At 41.0% G+C, this 13158-nt stretch overlaps 1 protein-coding gene across 5 annotated transcripts in view; it reads left to right on the top strand.

The window, feature by feature from the left end:
* Window positions 1-13158, top strand: part of TSPAN4 (tetraspanin 4) — a 672180-nt gene that overhangs the window by 160809 nt on the left and 498213 nt on the right. For 4 of the 5 annotated variants that reach the window (XM_048486901.1, XM_048486903.1, XM_048486905.1 and 1 more), the window contains one exon: window positions 430-503. The exons of the other annotated variant lie outside the window; for it this stretch is intronic. The gene's annotated coding sequence lies outside the window, so the exon portion shown is untranslated. The remainder of the gene's footprint in view (window positions 1-429; window positions 504-13158) is intronic. 5 annotated transcript variants of the gene reach the window in all.

A 13158-nucleotide genomic window follows, 5' to 3' on the forward strand; every position in this document is an offset into this window, starting at 1 on the left:
CACCCCTGCAGGCCAAAATGTGAAAAAACAACAAAAAATAAAAACACAGGAGCATGCCCTGCAAAATTCCTGAGCCCTGGGCAGCTGACCACATTGCCACCACTGACTACAGGAAGCTGCTGCAAAATATGCGAAACCCATCAGTCCACAGACAGGCTGTGAGGAAATATGCTGCATGTCACCCCAAAGTTCACAAATAGGCTGTAAAGAAGTATGCTGAATGTCACCCCGAAATTCATAGAGAGACTGTGATGAAGTATGCGTAGCGAAGCACGGGTGCCCTGCCAGTAACAATATATTGGAACTTTAATGTAAGAATTCTACATATGTGAAAACTTTACATGCTGGATCAAAGACATTTCCCTACTGAAACTGAAAACTTGTGTTGTCATTTCATGGCCTTCTTTTTCTGTTTCATTTTTTTTCTAGTGTCACAACCGAAGGTCTGTTACTGTTTTAGACAGTCAAAGGCTATATCCAGCATTACTGGCAACTTCGTAACAGTAAGTCACTGCATCTTTATTGTAACTGAGGCATCCTAAAATGTATTTCTGAAAGAGAATGTGGCTTATTTCCTTTGTGTTTCCTTTGTGGACCAACTCTTGAGTGTCCTCTGTGGTGCTGATATGGGGCTGACAATCCTTCCTTTAATTAAGGGCATTTGAGAAATTGCCAAAGGTGTCTGGGTCAGACCTTCTTCAAGTCAGGTCTTTATGAAGAAAGAAAGTGGAGAACCCATATAAAAGCAAGCGATAGGGATCTGAACTTCTGTTTCGCCACCCTATGCCTAATTCTTTAGTCACAGAGGTGCTACCTTTCTGGTATAGAGCCAATTCACACTCATGCTCCACGCATAAAGAAGGGAAAAACTTAGACATGTTGGGCCAGAAGGTCGACTTCTTGGTGCTTTAGGTCTCAGAGTTTCCAATTTCACTAAGATGATGGGTCAGTATCAAATGTTCCTCATAGCCTCTTGCTCGCTAAAGAGGTTTAGGTTTCCCACCCTTCTGAGGATATCTCAGGGAAATTTCAGGATCCTCCCACTGGAGGATTACCTTCTTATGATAGGGACCATTCTCCACAACATCCCTTCCCTACACCTAATGCTGTGGCTGATCCAGTCTATATACCAGAATTAGGCAGGGTTGTATTGGTGTTAATGGCACCAATACAACCCTGTAATAATTTCTGTTCTTCACTGTCCCAAAGTTTAGGGTCTGAAACCTGGTTTTTGTCTAACATTTTTTTTATATTTGTTGTATATAAAAGATACCAATTTAGCCAATTCTTTTATCAAAGTGCACCTTGCTGCAATTTCTGCATTCTACATATCTGTTTGTCCTTCTATATTTTCAGCACCTGATTTCAAAGGATTTTTGAGCAGTATGGCTAACCTCAACCCCGCATTAAACCTCCTATGTCTGTTTGGTTTGTTTTTGGTATTGTCACAGATTATACATAACTCTTTTGATCCTCTGGCTACATCTGATTTGTCATTTTTGCTTTATAACATCTTGGTCACTATCACCACAGCCAGGAGACGGAGAGTAGGAGAGTTGCCTGTTCTTAGAGTAGACTCTGCATTCACTAGATTTCACTCTCATAAAGTGTTTCTACATCTAAGCTTAGAATTTAGGCCTAAGGTAGTTTTCCACTTCCATATGTTTTAGGGTATTAGTGTGCCAGTATTTTCCCCAAATCTCAAGTACATGAGTGAACAATCACTCCACACACTTGAAGTTACGAGGGTACTCCATTTTTATTTGAGTCATTTTTTTCACAAAGTCAAGCATTTATTTATCTGCTTTAAGGATCCCTAGAAGGGTGAAGCTACCTCTTCCCAAACCATTTCTACCATTAGGTTAGCCAACACCAGTGCCAACATGGATTGTCCACTTCAAGTTAAGGGGCATTCAACTAGGGCCCAAGTCTCTTCAGCTGCTTTTCGTGCCAGGGTCAGCCTTGTTGACATCTGAAACCTGGTCTGCTCCATCTACTCTTTTCCAACTTTACTATGTGGACTGCAAGAGAGATGCAGCTGTTGGAAGAGTAATGTTGCAGTCATTATTTTGATGGCAAGCTCACATCTGTCTCCATGCAGGAACTACACTGAAGGCAAGATGATGAAAACAAAGTTGTACTTACTTGTAACTGTTGCTGTTCATTGAGTGTCTTCTGTATAGGTACCCTAACCCTCTCTCCTTTTCCTACTGTGGGCTACTTTCTCTTCTAGTGGTGTTCTTTGATGGCAGTGAAAAGGGATCTGAGAAAGGAGCACGCTCTCTGCCTCCTGTCATGTCACCATTTGGGTGGGAAACCAGCCCACTCTTGGCTCTGGAGGAGAGCGAGGGGAGTTCTCCAAGCTCTTGCAAGTTTCTAGAAGCCTTTTGATCAGATCTCTGGGGCTAGTCTGCACAATCCCCATGCATGACCGCAGAGAAGACACAGCAATTATAGGCCAGTGCAATTTTGTTTTCATAGTGATACCTGTAATCTGAAACGGTACTGTCATTCATCACACATGATTACAATTCATCGGCATAGTATAGAGGAAAAAGCTTGGGGTGGGAGTTGAGCATAGTTAATTGGAAGCCTTGTTCCATATAGGTGTTGAAACAAGAGTGGGCACAACAAAGAACAAAAACTGTGGGGAGGTACTCCTACAATGACCTCAATATAGCAGACACTTAATAGATTCCTCGCCCATCTCTTATTTCTAAGTGAAATGTTCAAAAATTAAATGCTTTTGATTTTTTCCCCCAAAGACACTTGAGAGATTCCAAGGGGAGTTTGGTGCCTGTAGCTTCCTTTGAAAATGCTAAGGAAATATTTTCCTTTCTTTAGCCTTTATGAAACCATTCATTGCCCTTTGTCAGTCTTCTGATCTTCTCCAACCAATAAATCAATGCAACGTTCACAGTTACCACATCGTTTTAAACCTTTCAGAATGTGGTCTAATGCTTTGTGACGGTGGTACATCCCTCTGCTGTATGTATTAGGCATCTGTGTTCCTAGAACTGTATTCCATCTATCTCTTGGCCAATTTAAAGAAGTTCTGTGATTTACTGTGTTCTTGGAACTTAATTCCTCTCCATGCATTCTTCTTCCTAACCTTGCTGCAGTGAAAAAGTGAGCCATTTTCATCTTATAAGTGGGAATGCTGACAGAGAACTAGGAGAGTATAAGACTAGCCAGCTATTCTAGAGGAACAGAAGTTGTAAAAATGAATTGCTGCAGTGTCCATTGAAATCTTAGAAAGGTGTGATTGCTTAAGATTGCATTGCTGGTCATTCCATGTTTGCCTAGAATTCAGAGAACGTGCACATGGATATGTGTATGCAAGCTCATAGCTACAATGATATACCACTAGTAAGCCTGCATTTATTTCCATCTAATAATGAATATTTTTGAGTTGTATGTATTCAAATTTTACATATAAGTACAGCCTTTCTAAATAAAATATTTTGAAATGGAACATAAAAAGCCTTCCAGAAAACTTGATTTGTTAAACAGATCTAGAAAACCAGTCAACACAGTATTTATTATTGTCATTTTGTTAATAAAATTTATATTCCACCTTTCTATCTAAAAGAATCAGCATGGTAGCTTACAACAAAACTGTAAAATAAAATTATGCCATTGAAGATTTTTTTTAAAGCTGGCTGTATATAAAAAAAATACAGATGTCCACCCAATCTAGGCATAACAGCAATCAATTCCAGCCTCCAGTTTCTTCCTGAGGAGCACAAGAAAAGGGAAGGAGCAAGGCAACCTTTCCTTGGAAGGGAGATCCAGAGTCTTATTGCCTGGATGGGAGAAGCCCTATCTTCCACTTCATGCGGGTCAAGGTATGCAGAAAAGAGCTTCTAAAGATGGAAGAAGTATCTGGGTACATTTGTGTCGTATCTGGGTACATTTGTGTCGGAAGAGGTGGCATTTTTGAGACCATGGCCCAGGTAATTTATAATTTTAAAGGACAATCCCAGCATTTTTAATTGGGCACAGAAACTGAATGTTGATCAGTGCAGATGGTAATAAATTGGAGAAACCAGCACTCATAGCTCCCCATCAACAGCTGGATGATAATATTCTGAACCAGGAGCAGCTCCTGAGCCCACTTCAAACACAGCTGCCACAACCCCAGACTTGGCCAATAAACAAATCAGTACTTTGAAAGCAGAATGCTTATTTATTGATTACAAGCATAGAAAAGTTGATGACTTCTTATTGTCAGAACTGAATATAATAAAACAGGCAAAGCATTATATCCCCCAACAGTGGCAACATCATTCCCACACACCCCCTACTCCACCTTTGGGTGAGAAGACACACTCACACTCATTCTTCAGACAGTGAGAAACAGGCATCCAAAGCCAACCCCCACTCCCAGCTGCAGAAGCCATTAACAAGTGAGATAAAAGACAGACTGGTTCAAGCTGGAATCAGAGCATACAATTCCCAAGGCTGCCCTTCAGGAGTGATACTGAAAGAAATATGGCAAGGCCCTGGCTAACATACTACAGGGCCATGACAATAGTTTCACATACAGCATGTTGCAACAATGCAATGTGAATGTCTCTAAAACATGAATAACTGTGGCTACCAGGTCCCTTCAATTTCAGCTTCACTTAACTATTAAAGCAAGAAAGTCTTCAGCACTTGTAAGAAAAATGTTCAGATTATGGTGGACCTTTAAGGTCTGGGAATTCCATTGAAGACTGAAAAAAGGCCTTCTTGGCATGTCCATGTGATACAGAGGTGGCGCATAAAAATGATTGCCTTGGATTTTTAAAAATTGAGCATGACGTAATGAAGAACACCTATTTATATTGGGTATTTTTCATACAGGTTACATAGTAAAAAAGTTCATCAGTTTCCATATGAGTGAACCTGCTTGGATTCCAGTCATCTTGCCATCCTCTGGAATCCAACCCATGACCATTTTATCTGTTTGTACTCTTGTAGCCCTACAAGGCCAGTTTCCAATGGCTGCATCCACACTACTTGTAGATGCTTGAAACATATGGAAATGTGAATCTTGTACATTCTTCTCAAGGTATATGGAAGTGACTGTCATGATGATAAATAGTTGTGTTCTACTGTTCAATCAGATGATATAGAACAAAGGCTCTCAGACATTTAATCAATTTTTGCTATTGTCCCACTTTCTTACTGAAACTCAAGGTAGGTTATACAGTCGATGTAATCAGGAAAATGAAACAGTAAGCAATGTGAATAGGACTGGGATAATAGAAATCTGAAACAAACAGAAATCTGGAATAACGTAAGTATTAAGCATGACATGTTAAACAAGCAGTAAATGAGATTACAAAAGTAGAAAGACAATGCATTGAAAACAATTATGTATACAGCACAGATAACACATGCCATATGCACAGTTGGAAAGTCCACAGACCCACTCCCTTCCTTGAAATCTCTTGAAAAGTACTCAAAATAAATAACTGGTCTTGCAATATAGCCCTATCACCGTCCTGAACAATTCTGTTTTACATAGTTTAAGGAATGCCAAAAGCACAGGGTGGATGCTGCAGAGAACACACAGGTAAAGGCAGTTGTTGATCTTGCTGATTTTCAGGCTGCTATCTGCAAAAAAGTTTTACAAAATTACTGTGATGGAGTATAGGAGGAGACACAGTCTTGCAGATATTAGGGTCCAAGGCTATGAAAGGCTTAATATGTGATGGCCTGTACCTTGAATTGAGCCTGGTGGTTCATGGGCAGGCAGTAGAATGACTGCTGAATGGGTATTATATGCAAGCTCCTTCTACTTCCTGATAGTAACTGAATGGCAGCATTTGGCACCAACTGAGGTCTCCTAGTTGAATTTAAGGGGAGACCTATGTAGAGTGTATTAAGTAGTCTGGTTTTAATATCACCATAGCATGAATCCAAATAGCCAGAGCTATCAAGTCAAGGTAGTAGGCTGTCTTTTGAGCTAAACTAAGTTGGATGAGTTTTTGTTTTTTTGCAGCTGCATTAACCTTTTTCCATAGCAGCAACGAGACCAGTATAACACCTAGACTCTTCAAGTCACCAAGGGTCAGGGTCAGCTGAACCTGACTGAAAGTGGAAGGCACAATGTCTTTTACAACCTCAGGGTTCCCTACCAGCATGTCAGGATCCAACATATCAGGATTCAGTTTCAATTTGCTCACTGTCAGCCATTTAACCACAGCAGTCAGGAAATGGCTCAAAACCTCTATTGCACCGCCAGGAGATTTTGACTAAGAGATGTAGTGCTGGATTTCATCAGCATATTTGTGACAATGAGTTCCAAAACTATGAATGATTTCTGTTAAGGGGCTTGCATACAGATTGAATAGCATGGGGGGATAGGACTACAAAGTATAAATTTCTCAATGAATGCAACGTTCACGACTACACAAACAACTAGCGCGCTGCATCAACCGCTATTTTATCAATTGCATTTAGCCCACATATAAAGTGCAGTACATAAAGTGCAACCAGTGAAAAGTGGAAACAGCATCAGAGCCTAAACTCTTACAATGCTACACATGTAACATCCTGTGTGTAAGGAATGATTTAAACCAATTCAGATTACATCTCATAATACCTACTTCTACCTCCAAATTATTCAACAAGATAGTGTGGTCTGCTCTATCAAAGACAGCTGGATCAATCCAAGAGGAGCAACAAGCATGGCCTTTGTCTACATTCAAACAGAGATCATCAACTAATGCTACCAGCACTGTCTGTACCTAGGTAATAGCCCAGTCTGAAACCATACTGCAAAGGGTCCAGAGCACATGAGTTATCCTGAAGTTGGTCTGCCACCACATTCTCAATCACCTTGCCAGAAAAGGTAAATCAGAGACAGGATGATAATGGGCCACATCACTTTTCTCCCCCCTCCCCTAGTAGTCGATAGATAACAGCTGCTTTGATGGCTAAAGGAAGAGACTGAGTCAGTGACTGATTTATGGTGGACATCAATGGCTCAATGGTTTATCCAAGATGAACAAGGGTCCAGACCACAAGTGGTAACTTTCACAGATCCCAGGAACCTGTCAACACCTATTGTGGTAATTGAGTCAAAATAACCTCTATACATTCCAAATGACAGATTAGCTATTTCATCTGTGATAGCCATCCAAATCAGAACAGGAGACAGGTTCCCATTAAAATGGCCATATTCACCCTTGTCTTAATTAGATAGTGGTTAGACCAGGGGTAGGGAACCTGCGGCTCTCCAGATGTTCAGGAACTACAATTCCCATCAGCCCCTACCAGCATGGCCAATTGGCCATGCTGACAGAGGCTGATGGGAATTGCAGTTCCTGAACATCTGGAGAGCCGCAGGTTCCCTACCCCTGGGTTAGACCATCATCCAGGCCGATTCTCCAGTCCAAAACTAAACCTTACTTCAATAGATTAAGTCAAAGGAGTGACCTCTTTCATATGTTTGAGGGAGGCCCAGGGTAGCCAAACAACCTGTAAAATCTTAGGCTGGCCCTGGTAAGGAGCACTCACATGAGTGTTGAGTACCCTCAGTGGAAACAAATACCCATTTTTTTGAGAATGAGATTTAAACACTAATAGGCATTCTGTCATTACAACCAACATGCCAAAAAGTCACAGATTGATAATGTAGGCTCAGTAGGAGGCTCCATGTCACACTTGCTTTTGAACATGGGCTTTGAGGACAGGGAATTCTTGGTAATTGTTTTTAAAGCCCTGTGTCCCAACTAGGCTACTCTTATGCCCCGCTGGTGGTGTGCATACCTGTGGTTCAGAACCACTGATACAGAAAATCAATGGCCATGAAAGTTTCCATGCAAAGTTCTAGAATCCTGTTTGAACATTTTGGGGTGGGGGGGGGGGCGGGGAGTCGACCACATTAATTAGTCCATAGCTGGATGAGGATTGACCACTAACCTGATGGGAGATATGAGAAAGTGATTGCCAATGCTTTCTTGATGTCATTGTCTGATGCAGACATTGATGATTTTGTGCAACTTCTAATAGTTGGAATTCAACTCACTACTTTCCTTCAGATCACTGCTGTTAAGAACCCATTGTGCCATTTCATCTCTACTCTTCCTTCCCTCACCTGCTTTCTGTTCTATTGTACAGAAAACTAAGATAGAACTAAGTAGTTTTTATAGCACTGATTTATAGTATTTACACAACTGATATATCAATAAAACGTCACTCATCCAAAAATGATTGCCAACTTTGTTTCAAATAACAGTAATAAGGGATTGTGGGCGTGGACTAAAAACAAATACTTGTTGACTATTTTCAGGGAGGCAGTTTCAACTGCTTCTTTGTTCCAGTATGATAGTGCATGCTACAACATGAGATGATGTGTGCAGGACATTGAAATATTAACTTTAATTATTTTTTATTTCATAAAAAGTTGGTGTTTCTGAGATTTGCCATTTGCCTAAAGCATCTTCTACAATCCCCCAAATCCAAGATCTTGTCTATTTATTTGAGTATACTGTAATTTGACTCAGCCTGAGTCTGTTTAGCCATGACAAGGCAGCATTAAACAGATACAATAAAATCAACAATTAAAACTGAACTTAGGGATAATATTTCTTACTTGAAGGCCTTCTGACCCTGGAATAAATAAGTTTTCTATGGGAACTAGAAGGCCTGTAACAGAGGTGGTAAATTGAGTTTCTGGGGGAGAGAGTTCCAAGAGTTGTAGCCTGGTGATGAGAAAGCCTAACTGGGGGTCTCCAGGTAAGCATACCCCTGAAAATCTGGCGGGCAGTGATCGAAGTCTTATTTGAAAGCCTTTTAATAGGAAAAGTCTAACTACATTCTTTTTTCAATTTCTTCTCTTATACTGATTTTTCTTCTAAAAAAAGAAAGTCACAGAACTACAATCAATATGTTTACCCTTTTCAACCCTGCCTTTAGGCCACTGTGACAAACAGTGCTAAATAGTTTATCCAAGCCTACCAACTCAACAATGGAATCTGAGGAAGCACAACTCCCTCCAGTACTTACAGTACAAACATGATCACAGATCCTGCCAGTCTTCCCAATGAAAGGTCCAAAGGAATATACAATTCAGCCCTTGAAACTAAAAGACATCTCACTCTTTAAGCTGTATGAATTTGATACGGATTTGGCCGATTATATGCATAATGTGCTTGCTGCGTCATAAAGGCAAATGTCTGTTATAGCGAAATTTCTAGTATGGACCTATTTGTTCAAGCCCCACTTTTACTTTCCATTCTCTCCACAGCAAGTGAGACCACTTTAAGGAGAACTTTAATTTTAATTCACCAGCAGAGCGGAGAAATTTGCCGGTGAATGCAGCTTTGCCCTGGAAATCTTCCTTCCGCCCACAGCCAGCCTTCCTTGTGCCACTTTGCACGTCTTCCCCTTTGCTCTCCCTTTTATGTTGCCAGCTTCTTCAGGTAACAGAAAAGAAGCTCACTCACAAAACACCAACCTCTAATTCTCCTGATATTTTGTCATATCAATATAAGGAGAGCTTGGAAATAACAAGCCTCTGTCCTCTGGTGGCAGCAGTATCAGCAGTAGGAGGTGTTGTGTGGAGGGGAGAGGGAGAGAATATCTGTTTTAGGACAGTCCCCTTCTTTAGCAACTTGTGGTCCAGGGAACTGATTTGCCTCTTTCATGGGGGTGTGGGGCGATTACTTTTGAAACAGTAATATTGACTTAAGTGCAGCTTAAAGGGCTAAGCCAGCAGTCGACTACCTGCTGTAATGAGATCTGTGATTTTAATAATCACTTGATGTGTGGAGTTACTAGAATTAGGCCTGGACAGCTCTCTGCAGAAAAACTCTGGGAAAAGGCAGAAGTGCCTCCTCACATGTAAACAGAGAAATGTGAGGAGAGCCCTCTGCAAGCCCACTGTGCAGAGAAGAGTCCCACGGTAAGCATTCCATGTAACAATGGGCCATTGGAAGTTATAAATGATCTTGAAAAAAATGCAGGATATTTTAAAAAGAGAATAAAAATGACAAAATTAAGGCCTTATTGGTGCAGTATTTTTAAAATACTGATTGTATTAACAATGCCAGCATTGTTAAAGACTGCAAGGAACATTTACATGTCAAAAAAGAGTTCATTGACCACAAAATGATGTCTGTGGTATTAGAGCAGGGGTCCCCAAACTTTTTAAACAGGGGGCCAGTTCACTGACCCTCAGACTGTTGGAGGGCCGGACTAAAAAAAACTATGAACAAATTCCTATGCACAAATGATTGTAAAATGTTTGATTTCACCTTTCAGCCTTTCTGTCATGGTCTATTTTTAGAACAGTGACCAAAGTATGTCAAGTACAGGGTGGGCTCCAAATATTGTTGGGGAGGCTGTGGAATTCCTTCCTCTGTAAAAAAAAGCAGAACTTTCCCAATGAAGCATTCCATCTAACCCAGGATTAGGTATCTTCCTGGGTTCTTCCTCCCTAGCAGCCAGCGGTGGTTAAGCGATTCGGCCAGGCTGATTGGATACAATGGGAGTCAGAGCCGGAACAGAAAGCCTGCGAGCAAAACATGGAGTAGCCGAGAGCAAAACATGGAGTAGCCGAGAGGGAAGGGCGGAGCAGGAGTTGCCACGTGTAAGGTTTCCAACTCTGGGTCAGAAAATTCATGGAGATTTGGGGGTGCCATCATGTAATTGCAATCAACAGCCGTTGGGGCCGGTTCCTCCTCTCCCTCGAGCCCTCACTGCACATGAATGGAGCCATCGCTGCCATGCCTGGCGGGCCGGATAAATGCCTTCAGGGGGCCACATTTGGCCCCTGGGCCATAGTTTGGGGACCCCTGTATTAGAGGATGCAGAGGAAATGCTGATGTGCCATTAGTAATAGCTGCTGCTAGGTGTTACCATTATAGTCAGAGCCACTAACAATCTCTGCTGATATAGTAGAGACATTGGGCAGACAACTGAGATTGTGAAAGGAAAAAGGGTAGTGGAGAAAATGCTCCAAGGCAAGTTGTCATGCAAGCAGTGCATCTCACTATGTACTCCCTCACACATCTCAATATGTTTAGGAGTTTAATTCCAGACGTTAGAAAGAAATCCAATGACCAGCAGTAGCACAGTGATCCACTGAAAGCCACCGAGTAGCCTTCCAGTTTCACAGAACTGCTCCTTAGGGTATGTCTGATACACAAAAGAAGGGAGGAAACCAGAAGAAAAAAATTGTGTGTAAAAGGGATGGTACAAGCCTATCTGCAACATGCAAGAGTCTTAAAACAGGGTGATTCCCAAAGTACTGTGCTGACCAATTGTTTCAGAAGCACCAAGTCTCAGAAACACCAACTTTTTATGAAATAAAAAGGAATTAAAGTTAATATTTCAATAGAACAATAGTCAAAGAAAGCACAACTACCCTGCTGGCAGAACCTCAGTTTAAAACTCACTTTAACATGAAGGGTGCTAGAATATGGAAGACTCATTTTGTGTGTTTCGTTTGAAGTGCTTTCTTTGACTTTTGTATTGAACCAAAGTAATTGCTTTTATTCAGAAGAAGTTTGAAAAGGAATTGGTCTTTGTGGCAGATAAAACAAAGACAAGAGCCCTAGATATACACATGATCTTTTAGCTGGGTGTGCCTTTGCAGTAGAGGACAGTGTCTTGTAATGAATAGTTCTTTTTATGTTCCCTTCCTAATTAATGCATCAGATACGTCTTGGAGAGTGTAGAAACAAAAAAAGGTGCTCTTCTGATTATCAAAATTATTTAGGATAAAAAGCACACCATCAGTATGCAAATATTTCCAAAACATGCTGCTGACTTGAAAAGTCTGGAAAAAGTCTATTTGACAGAGTCTCACTCAGTATCACTACGCCACAGATGGAACCAAACCAAATGTGGGAAGATGCCTCTTTAATTTGCATTAGAAATCCTTGGGTTGTAGAGGAGGAGGTCCTTCAAGAAGATGCCAGGACTTGTCAGGAGTCTCTACTTTCAGAATAGAAGTGCGTTAGGCACAATAACTGAGCCTGTAAGCAAGTATTCTATTTCCCTAGAAACAAGGAAAATGATAGAACACAGATGTGATTATTGCAATATGCTTTCAAGGGTGGGGGTAGTCGTGGGGGAACAAAGCATATATATTTTTCTTTTCTGTCTGTAACTTTCTTCTCTTTGGTCCTAACCTATTACTTAGTTCCTTTTGTAATGATTGAACTCCTTCTTTTGTGCTGGCTGAAGCAAATTCAGTATTCAGAAACCCTTCCTTTGTCATAGGCAATATTTTGCTGCTTTGTAACGCTAACCTTCCTGGAACTCTCTAGCTAATATTTTTCTCTCTGTCTCTTATTGAAGCCGCATGCTAGATTGTTCTGTATATTTCCCCTATCTGTACACATTCCCTAAAGTAATTCTTCCAGTTTTCAATTTTATGGCCTGATTTTATTCATGATTGGCATGTGTCTTTTTTTCCCTCTCCAAATTTAAGTTGAGATTCTCAGGGTGAGAGCGAGGGATGCATTGTTTTGTTTGAGCAAATCAACAACCAGTGTTGAATTGTTCTGTTCCACATAAACATCAGTGTGTTCAAACTGTAGGATATTGTAAAAAAATTAAAATCACATCTCTTTTAATCAAAGATATTCCATTCTGCTCTTCAGTTCTCAATACTGTTTCATTCTGTGATCTGTTGGGGCTGCAGTTTAAAGGAGAAGGCAAGCATTGGGGTGAAGCCTCTTTAAGTATGTTTTCCTTCTGAAAAGCAGCCCCACGTTGTTTGTCATTTATTATATTATTGACAGGGGAGGGTCTGAGGCTCAGTTGAAGAGCCTGAACCTTTGCTTATCGCATAGAGGGCCCCAGGTTCAGTTTCCAGCATCTCCAGGTAAAGAAGAAGAAGAGTAGTTTGGATTTATATCCGAACTTTCTCTCCTGTAAGGAAATGTGTGATGTGAGAGACCTCTACACAATACCCTATAGAACAGTGGTGGCGAACCTTTGGCACTCCAGATGTTATGGACTACAATTCCCATCAGCCCCTTCCAGCATGGCCAACTGGCCATGCTGGAAGGGGCTGATGGGAATTGTAGTCCATAACATCTGGAGTGCCAAAGGTTCGCCACCACGGCTATAGAACTTCTGCCAGTCTGAGTAGGCAGTATTGACTTTGATGGATCCAGAAGTTGGTTCAGTATAAGGCAACCTCTTCAT

The sequence above is a fragment of the Sphaerodactylus townsendi genome, linkage group LG02 (genome assembly GCF_021028975.2).
Source record: "Sphaerodactylus townsendi isolate TG3544 linkage group LG02, MPM_Stown_v2.3, whole genome shotgun sequence".
Classification (NCBI taxonomy): domain Eukaryota; kingdom Metazoa; phylum Chordata; class Lepidosauria; order Squamata; family Sphaerodactylidae; genus Sphaerodactylus; species Sphaerodactylus townsendi.